Source organism: Populus euphratica, unplaced genomic scaffold (genome assembly GCF_000495115.2).
Source record: "Populus euphratica unplaced genomic scaffold, PopEup_1.0 scaffold2.1, whole genome shotgun sequence".
In the NCBI taxonomy this organism is placed as follows: domain Eukaryota; kingdom Viridiplantae; phylum Streptophyta; class Magnoliopsida; order Malpighiales; family Salicaceae; genus Populus; species Populus euphratica.
Window position 1 is genome coordinate 2816210 of NW_011499846.1, and position 11384 is coordinate 2827593.

Below are 11384 nucleotides of genomic sequence, written 5' to 3' on the forward strand. Positions count from 1 at the left end.
CCCCATGTCTTTGCTTCTAGTGTTCTTTCTCTACGCCACTTGAGCAATTGTGACCTTTCTTTTTCTCCCAAAAGAAGAGACATACGGTTAGGAATCTTTACCCAAGAGAATTCAATCCTTGGATAAAGAAGTGGGGCAGTAATTAGGCATATAGGTTTTTTTATTGTAATTGTTTTTTGGTGCGTGTCGGTGGATTGGAGGGAGGGTATGGTGGGTTAGTGCAATTGACTTGGAAATAACCTTTGCTAGATTTAGATACCCAAATCTTGATAGTGAAACTTTAAGGCATTTTGACCTAAAAGTTAACCACCATGATAAATCTAGATACGCTCTTCTATTAATATTTTATGAGTAGGAGACGGTCCAAAGGTTGAATTGCATCAGATGGCAATTATTTCTTTAGAAACCGGCCCCTCTTTCTTTTTCTTTATTGCATTTCCAAACATAAAGATTAAACAAAAACAAAAAAAGGAAAAGGAAAAGGAAAAGAAAACAATGTGCTATATATATGTGTGTGTGAGTGTGTCAACAGATTTTCTTTTTTTCTTTTTTCTTTTTTCCCGAACTTAGCAGGCCAAAGAACCTATGCACATAGATTCCCAAGCTGTGATCACATACAACACCAAGTAAAGTCTCTCCTTTTCATTTCAAAGTTCCTCTCTTTAATGAAAGTGCCGTTCTATTTAGAAAAAGCAAAGGGCCCTCACGTTCCTTTAAACTTGTTGAGTCCACTTTGTATTAGTGATAACTGACCTCGCCCGATAACTACCCCCCTCTCTCTCTCTATGTCGTCTTCTACTTCTCCATCATTTTTTGCTACGTACGCTTCGTTTAGCTATTGGCTTAACATTTAGGACGGACGAAAACATAACATCTTGCGCCCATAAACAAATCTTGAACATATAATTAACAACTAATTCCTTGCACCTAATCATTAGCCTGATTATTTTGATTCGAGAACTAACTGTGATTAACAAGTGGGTTTTCACCAATCATGCAAGCAACCTGCGTAAGGATGTGACAAAAGAAGAGACAGAAAGGAATGCATCGTTCTCAAGAATCCAACAATCTTTGCTCAAAACTCAAGACTGTTGCCTTGAATTCAATTGATTAATGTTCCCTTTCTTCTTCCTGTAACTATTATCAAACCCTAATTCAATGGTGGTACTGGCCTGATATTGACACTAGAAAAATGATATTTAAAAATGATAACAATCTAGATATGCCTAATGTTTGTGAAAAACTAGTACGCTAAATCAATCACATTGTAAAAATTCATTAATATCAAAATAAAATAAAATAAAAAACTGTTTTCTACCTGATTCTTGTGATATTTTTGTAATAGAATAATGAATTGTCGATGTAGGAAGATGGTTGTAGTACAAATAATTTTAGCGTTTTTCATCTTTGTACTGGAAAGATGTAACATTTTTTTGGTATGTTTAATGGTATGCTTGGCATCTAGCAAATCCAAGGAAATGCAAGGTCACTTCGGACTTCATTTCTTTAAGGCAGTACTAGGTACAGCTGTTCTGGATACACCGGTTATTATAAGAGCCGTGTTAGGGTTTACTATTTAACAAACGGGGAAAAGACAAGGAAGCAAACCCCAGATTGATGAATACCGCGTACAAAAACACAGCATGTTAGGCATATATAGCATTGGCTCTGCAATTTCCGGTGGATTTTTTTTACCTCGTGCTTAAATTCATGGGTTTTTTTTTTAATTAATGTTGGTATTCAGGTTAATCGACTAGTTATATAGATTCTAAAATTAATAATTATATAAATCTCTAATAGCTTTAAAATTTATGAAATTCTAACTAGTAATTTCTAGAAAATAAAACTTAATATCTAACCAATTGAATTATATTTTTTAGGGTTAATTCAAGTACATCATTACTATAATATGACATCATAGTGACGGTCCAAGCAATTAGAGTTCTTGAAACATGTAGATCGTGCATGGATATATAGTTATAGAGAAGAGCATGATACACTATAATGAGGTACAGCACCACAAATACTGCCAGTTGTGTTTTGTTTTCCATATTTGTTAGCAATCAATTTATATGTTTTTCTGTCGATGTACGTCAAGAATTCGTAACGTCTAGCTATTTATCAAAGTTATATATACACTTATATATCATCAACATTCAATATAAATGAAAATAAAATCCATTTAAATAGTTCAAGTTTTCTTAGTTGGTAAGCATGTTGAATTAACCCCTTGTCTAAGAAGATACATCCAATAATTTCAAGATACATAATTTTAGGGATATTGATTGGTTTACTCTGTTGAAATCCTTTAAAGTACTATTTGATGTGCTTTGAAGTACAATATACAAGTTTTTCCTTATTAATCATGAAGCATGGGGCAAGAGATTATTGTTGGCAGATATTGATAAATGAATAAGTGGCTGATGATCTTTCACAGTATCTTGAAGATCAATCAATTCAGATTGCCTGAATCCCTTTTTTAAGAAGGGATTGTTAATTTGAGTCTTAATTAATTGCATTCACATCCTGATTACTATTATTTGAGCATATTAACAATAAAATCTTGACGATTCTCTTTAATTACACCATAGAAAACCTGATCATAAACTAAAATGACATCTTGTCGGGCCATGCATGTGAGAGAATGAAACATGTAACATGAGAGACAATGACAGGAGTCACTTGTTAGAATATGATGGGGGGTGCGGGCAGGACTATATATAATTAACAGATGATTGAGGGAGTAACAGCTTCTTCTCTTTTAGATACTTGTGGAAAGTAATTTTAGCTTTGAAAAATTGATTTTTTTAGTGTTTTTATATGATTTTGATATATTGATATTAAAAATTAAAAAATCTAAAAAAATCATTTTAACATATCTAAAAGTACGGTGTATCACAATCTTAAAACACCCCTTAATTATATATCAAATCAAATGCTGTAATATATAATATTTAAGAATTGAATCTCGGCGGGGGGGGTGTGGTCGTGAGTCACGATGAACGAAGCCATAAATAGGACCAACGGCCAAGTTACCTGTGAGAAGGGAAAAAAAGAGAGCAAAGAATCAAAACCATGTTTGTTCTTTTAAGTTGGAAAGAGGTGCATCAAATGCTTTTGGCCTTAATCATAAGATACTTGTATGCTTTTGATGCATGTTTGCTTTTTCTGTTTTCCTGTTTAGAGAGAGGAGAGCTTTGGATCATTGCCATTAATTAAAGTACAGATTATGCTGATTACCATCAAGATCTGTGACATCTATGGAATTCATCACATGCGAACATAATTAAGTTATTATAAGCCGAAGTTTTGTCTGATTTATGCACTCGCAGCCTGGGACACTAGCGTGTGATCTTGTTTGATAGTAGGTGGCCGTTGCCCTTTACAAGCTAGACTTTAGATTAATTTAGAGCAACTCGGCCGCCAAGATGTTGCAAGATCTAAACACGAATTTTTAATTTTCAAATAATAAAAGGAAAACATTACCGAGAAGAGTTGATCAAAGAGTGTAAAGCATAGAGTATTACTGTTTGGAAGTTTTCTTAATCAAGCTTGAATACAAACAACACAAAGACAGCAGGAGAAACAGTTCCTTACTGTCCCTTGAATTTAATTGCTGGCCCAAGTTGTGTGGCTTGTATGAACTATATGAAGAGAATTTCAAAGATAATATGTGGGTGACAAATAGATAGTACAAATAGGATGATGGTGATGGTTCTATCATGAACTTACAGAAGCATTCTCCGAGTAAGTTTTTGTTTTACCATATTTTATTTTTTTCAGCAATTGAGGCATTATAGGGCTACCAAGTCCTATTGATTGAAGAATATGTATAGATATATGATCGCAAATCCCATTCAGGTCTTAGCATTCATGATGCCTGTAGAAGCTCAAAAACTCCAAAAATCCTGAAATTGGAATGTATATAAATTATGGATCCTCAGTGATTCACCATGCATCCTTAATTATAAGCTTGCGTTAACTGGTTTACGAAGAGGGTGTTAAACAAAAAGAAAAGAACAGCACGTGCCAAAACTGGGTGTTCAAAGATGAAGTGTATGAGGGGGGAAAAAGGCTAACATGCTTGTAATTTTCCAAAACTACATTCGCATATCTTTGTTACTTTGTTCAGAGATGGCAAGACATGACAACCATGTTCCAGATACAGGGGGGCTATATATATGCATGTATGTTTTGTTCTGAGAGGAAAGTGACAAGAAATGGCCGGGGAATCCGATGTCTTTTGAAGTACTGGATCTTAACTTGATTGATTAATGCTAAGAAAAATCACTATTGCTATGCTATCCTTAATAGTGATACGAGGATATTAATCAGCCAGTGCACCATAAATTGACAAGTTTGATGTAGACAGTTTATTTGAAAATATAATTGTAATTATTTTTTAAAATATTTTTTGTTTGAAATTATATTAAAATAATATTTTTTATTTTAAAAGAATTATTTTGATATCAACGCATAAAAATAATAAGAAAATTTATTTTAATATCAACACATCAAAATAATAAGAAAATTTTAAAAGAATATTAATTTAAAATAAAATATAAAACAAATTAATTTTTTTTAAAGTTCTTTTAAAATATAAAAGCAAACAGCCTCAGATTTATTAGGTTTTTTAAGATTCTAGAGAGAGTAAGATTTAGTGTTGATCCAATAAAAAAAAACTATGTTTGGTAATCTCATAATTCAATTTTTCAATTTATAAATGACTCTTGAAATCAAATCATGTGATTAGATATTTTTCCTGAAATTTTTTATTTTATTGAGAGGTAAAGGATTTAATCCTTTTAAGAAATGAGATTTTTTTATTGCACCCATGATGGATCCCTTAACTATTAATAGTTGAATTAATATATTGAATCGTATTTTTATCATTAAATTATAGCCGCTATGATATAATTATAGTATATAAATAAGTTTTCTTGTCGAGTAAAAAAATCAATAGGATAATAAAAAAATTATGAAAATTAAGGTGTTGATATATTGTATTTCGAAGACTTGTTACATTGATTTTATGATGACACCAACCCTCTCTAGAATCTTAAAAGTCCGACTCAACTTTCCCTTATTCCCTAGCCTGAAATGCCTCTGGTTGGTGAGACCTTAGGAACACGTTCGAAACCCTTGTAACATGGCCACAGTTCATATTTAGTAGAATAGTTAGCAATTTGATGAGCTGGACGGCGTGATTTGTCCATAAAAATTAAATGATCTGTAAAAAATAGAAAATTAAAGGCTGTCTAGGGTTTTTAGTTTTTGTAAACCAAATAAAAATAGAAAAGTCAAAAATAAAATCTTGGTGTCGTAGATATTTTAATGTGTGATTTATCAATTCAATAAATAATCTATTTACTTCATCTATATATAAATGTTTTTCGAACTTGACTTTGATAATATACTTCAACTTACATTAGATTTAATTAAAAATATTATAATAACTTTTCTAAATGGGCCCACGGTAACGCAAAGTGCCTGTGCCAGCAACATCTATTTTGAAAAATAAATTCAATTGTTATGGTTTTTTTTCCAAAATATATAATCGGGTTATTATTGATTAAAAATTTTATTTTTTAAAGATACTTTTCTATCCCAATTATCTATAATGAAATTGAAAGATATTTTTTTGGATTCAATAAAATCTTATTCTTAAAAAAAAAATTATAAGTTTAAATACGCAAGTAAAATTCTAGTTATTCAAACTTTTACAAAAAAAAAAAAGATGCACATTTTAATTTGAACTTAAGATTTGTTGTGCAAATCTCAAATTTTTTTTGTCACCCTACACTTCTTGAAAACATGAAATTAAAAGATGCTAATTTATATTAATAAATAATGTGAAATTTTTTATTTTTTTTTTAAGTTCTTCAACTGAATCTCATTGGAGGAATCCGAACTTCTTTTTTTTTTCACTCAATCATTATTAATCTTGAAAATAAATGGCATGATAAAAGATTAAAATACATTAAATGTTTTTGTAAGTCCACGGCTCATCCAAATGAAATAAATGGGGATTGATGCATATGGCAGAGATTTGGTGGTCTTGGGACATGAAAATTGAAAGGCACATGGGATGAGAAACTACTATCTCTTCGCAAATTTTCATCTCCTACTTCTAAGTTCTACTACCGTTCATTATTGCTACTAATATAACTAATATTGCTATCTCCACCATCATCATAGCCCTTCTACCATGGAAAGTATACATTTTTTTCAAAAAAATCCAACGCATGCAGTCAAATAATGGAAAAGATATTTATCAAATAAATAATTTTAGAAAAGTAAACATTAATATATCTAAGGCTTTATTAAAAATATTTAGGGTGTTTGATAATATATTTCAACTTGTTTTTTAAAGTTTTTTTTCAAAAAAAAAATTCAAATTCATACTTTTTAGGTGTTTTTTGATAAATTTGATATGCTAAATATATATAAAAAATTGATATATTTTTAATTAAAAACTATCATGCACGGTATTACTAAACACATATTTATTCAAATAAAGTCCTATTTATTTATTTAAGTAAAGTCGCATTTAATCAAACGAAATTATATTTTGAAAAGAGAAGGTAATGACTTCAAATAAATTTCTGAACGACCCAAAGAAAGAATAAATAAACAGAAAAATCATTGTCCATATGGACTTGATGTTATTTGCGTGCTTCCACATTATAACAGTTTCTAATGCTTTTAGTCTTTGAATTATTTTTCATCGCTTTGGTCAACAACAACATCATAGATCCCTTACAGTTGATAGATTTTCTCACGGTCATGTATTAATTATACGGTACAAAGAACTCTGCAATCAATTTCTCTGAGATTTTTTTTTTTGGCAATCACGTCTTATTCAGCTGTTTGAATGATCAATTTTGATGATATCAACTCATACGTGAATCCAAGATGTCTCTTCTTGAAAAGTTGCTCCTCTTTCAATGCCAATGGAGTGGGTTTTGCATCCCTTTTCACTCAATTCATTGGTAGATTTCGCCACCTCTTGATTATGTTTTTTGTTTTTTAGTATTGTGATGTATGATGTTTTTTAATTGAAAATATATTAAAATTATATTTTTATTTTTAATATTAGTACATTAAAATCTTTCAAAAACATTAATTTAATGTTATTTCAGATAAAAATAATTTTAAAAGTATTTTAAAAGGCAAATTGTAATGCAAAAACAAACAATCTTGAAATAATCTTAAAATGATAATTCTCTTTCAGAAAATATTTAAAAAAATATTAGAGTAATTTCTTAATCTCTGTCATGGTGGTATGAGTGACTTTCTTAGCTCTCGAAACCGCTGATGCCAAACTAAGGGCTGCATGATTCTATCTTCGAGGGAAAAAGACATCCAATTCAACAAAGAAACAAAGTGATAAAAAAGAATTGTTCTTGTTCTTCGGAGAAGGAAATGTTGAACAGAATGCATGATATGACCGAATTATTGGAAGCCAAGGAAAGGGGGCATGGATTGTCTCCATGCTTGATAGAATAGCACATGAAAAACAAGTTGGAAACACAAAAATCCAACATGGTTGCTGAGTTCACCTTCTATTTGATTATCAGTGTACAATATGTCCCTACATAATAAGTGAGCTTTTAATCTCTTCTTCATGGTATTTTCTGTCCGAATCATTAGAATTATTTTTACACTCGGTAGTATATCTCGAGAAATTAGCTCAATTTGTACTTATATCTTACACTCGGTCTCCAATCTATCATTAAAATTGTAAATCGCTCTCGATTTGTCCTTGTACTTTACATTAATTTTCAAACCAACGAAAATGAGAACAGCACTACAATTCTAGGTGTCCATTTCTATTTAAGTGTGAAAGCTTTTATTCTTCCTATATGAGTGCTCCATATTTAATTATTTTTCTATTCGAGATCCCTCTTGTTACCATCATTGAAATGCTGACATATGACAGTCTCTAACTAATAATACATGGACAAGATGGATCCCACCCATGTTTACTGTGGAAAATAATAATAAAATATTCGATAATATTTCTCATTTTACTGTTTTCATTCCCCCCCCCCCCCCCCAATTTCTAGTACCTAGTTTATTTTATTTTTCTTAAGAAACATGAGCAGGACCCATTTTTGTTGTCATGTGTCCGTTCATCCCGACTATGACAGCATTTTCAAAGCTAGATGATGGAGGAAACTCAAATAGAAAAAAAAATCAAGTTAAATAGAATAAAAGGTTTTTCACTCAAACAAAATAAAAATAAATAATCGGGCACTCAAATTGCAGTTTTCTCAATTAATAATACCCTCACTTGAAAAACTTAAACTCTATCTAATTTATTAAAAAGATCAAAAACAAATTGTCATGTGGTGTTAAAAAAAATCATGTCTATTTTTTCTTTTTTTAATAAATTAATGAGGCTAGGATTGATTTCACATCCGAGTGTATGTTCATCAATTTAGACGAGAAAAACAGATTAAGATCTAATATTATATTTCGAGACAAATTGAGAGCAATTGGGAATTGGGTTAATTCTCTTTTTATCTCTAGATATTTTTTATATATAATATTTGTTATGCGTATGACTAATTCTGATGATTTAACCGGAAAATATCATTGAAATGGTAAATCAAAACTCTCTTATTTTATTACAAAGACAATTTATTTAACTAAAGATATAAGAACAAATTCCGAATATATAGAGCATGACAAGATAAATTATGAGACCATGGAATTATTTGCGATAGTACAGAGGAGCTTTCAAATAGAATAATTAAATATGGCACATCAAATTATTTTTACGAATGTTCAGTGATACGATGTTACATATTTCTATTTACAGAGAGGGAGGAGACAGAGTGAAGATACACATTTTCCATAGATAATGTTTTCAGCCATTCGAAAGCTGGTGGCTCTTTGTATCTACCAAGAAGTGACGAATGATAGGAATCCACTAGTTATTTAACTTATTAACCTGTGTTTCGCCGCCGCCGAGGGTAATATATTTTTATCTTTTATTAAAAATTATATATATTGAATTTTTCGACGCTAAAAAACTATTTTGAGTATAAATAAACAAATTTATATGCACATGTAATTAAATAAATTAAAAATTATGTGTGATAATAAATTAAAATAAAATTATTAACATTAACTAAAAATAAAGTTGGAAAAATTGAGATACAAGCACAAATTAAAATATTTGATTTTAAAATATAAAATATTTATCTGATTGTATTTGATAAATCTTGTTAATTAAAATAATGTTTTTATCCAATCAAGTAATAATAAAAATAAATATGTATATTAAATTATTTAAATAAAATAAACAAAAAAATATCATGCAAAACTATATATATTAGAAAAATTATCTAAAAATTCTATTTTTTATTTTAAAAAATAAAATTTATCTCTACAAAATATTAAAAAATTATATTTAAATTAAACAATCACTTTAAAAATTAAACACATACAAAATAATTTTAAAAAAAATCACAAATGGATGATATTATTTAAAACATAAATTAAAAAAAAGATTAAAAAAGGTATAAATTAAAAAATTAAAAAAATAATAGTCTTGTTATTCTGGCTTAACTTGTTAAATATATAATTTGTTAAATATATAATTCGGGTCATGAACTCTGGTTAAATAATATTTTTTTCTTATATATATAATAAACTTTCACACTAAAAGGTAAGTGGTAAAATATTAAGGTACCATGCATTTATAATTTTCAAAGTACAATAACCAAATTAAATTTTTGTGTATTAACCTTGAAACCATTATCCATTTATGATGTCTTTTTTATTTTGGTTGTCAATTTTTTAATTTCATCCTTAGCCAACAAATTTTGTTCCCCTTGAATTTAGCCCAAAAAATGCAATCAGACTAAAATAAATAAATTTAAGAATCAAAACAAAAAACAAATTACAAAGTCCATGTAATGTGCAAGCAGATGAACAATGCAGCCTTCAACCAGGACAAAGAAAAAAAAAAAAACCCACAGCCTGTTAAAAATTATATATATTGAATTTTTCGACATATTGCTATAGCTAAAAAACTATTTTGAGTATAAATAAACAAATTTATATACACATGTAATTAAATAAATTATAATTTATTTGCGGTAATAAATTAAAATAAAATTATTAATATTAACTAAAAATAAAGTTGGAAAAATCGAGATACAAGTATAAATCCAAAAAATAAAATATTTACTCGGTTGTATTTGATAAATCTTATTAATCAAAATACTGTTTTTATCCAATCCAGCAATAATAAAAATAGATATACACATTAAATTATTTAAATAAAATAAAAAATCATGCAAAACTACATATATTAGAAAAATTATCTAAAAATTCTGTTTTTTTATTTTAAAAAATAAACTTCATTTATACAAAATATTAAAAAAAATTATATATGAATAGAAAGAATTTCTTCAAAATTAAACATATATAAAATATTTTTTTGAAAAAAATCACAGATGAGTGATATTACTTAAAAAATAAATTTAAAAGTTAAAAAACAGATTAAAAAAAGATATAAATTAAAAAAATAATATTCTTGTTATTCTGGCTTAACTTGTTAACTATATAATTCGGTTCATGAAATTTGGTTAAATAATATTTTTTTCTTATATATATATATATATAAAATAAACTTTGGTAAAATATTAAGGTACCAAGCATTTATACTTTTTAAAGTACAAGGACCAAATAAAATGTTTTTGTATTTACTTTGAAACCATTATCTATTTATAATGTCTTTTTTATTTTGGTCCCTAATTTTTCAATTTCATCCTTAGCCAACAAATTTTGTTCAAATCCCCTTGAATTTGGCCCAAAAAATGCAATCAGAAGAGAAAAAATAAATTTAAAGATTAAAATAAAAAAACAAAAAAAAAATTACAAAGTCCATGTAACGTGCAAGCAGATGAACAATGCAACCTTCAACCAGGAAAAAAAAGAAAACCAAACCCACAGCCTTTTAGTTTTCTACTTAATCCTTCATCCAAAAATGATCAAAACTAATCTCTAATCTTTATTATGATGATCGGATTAATCCCCTTTCTGGCCACTATCAAGCCTGACCTCCTTCCTTTCTAATACCGATGCATATCAACTTTGTCAAAAAATAAAAAATAAAAATGTGACTACCAGTATCAGACTGAACTATACATATTTAAAATTTTTGAATTAGTCATTATCTATCTTCAACCTCAGAGACTAAATTGCAAATAACTGAAACTTACTGTAAGCTTGTCAATATCCACCAGGAATCTTGAGCCAACATCTGATAGAGAAAAATGGCTTGAACCATTTTCTACCCCGAGTTTTCAACCTAAATTTTCATTAGTGAGTTCATAGCCACACCTCTACGAACCCAACACATTTCA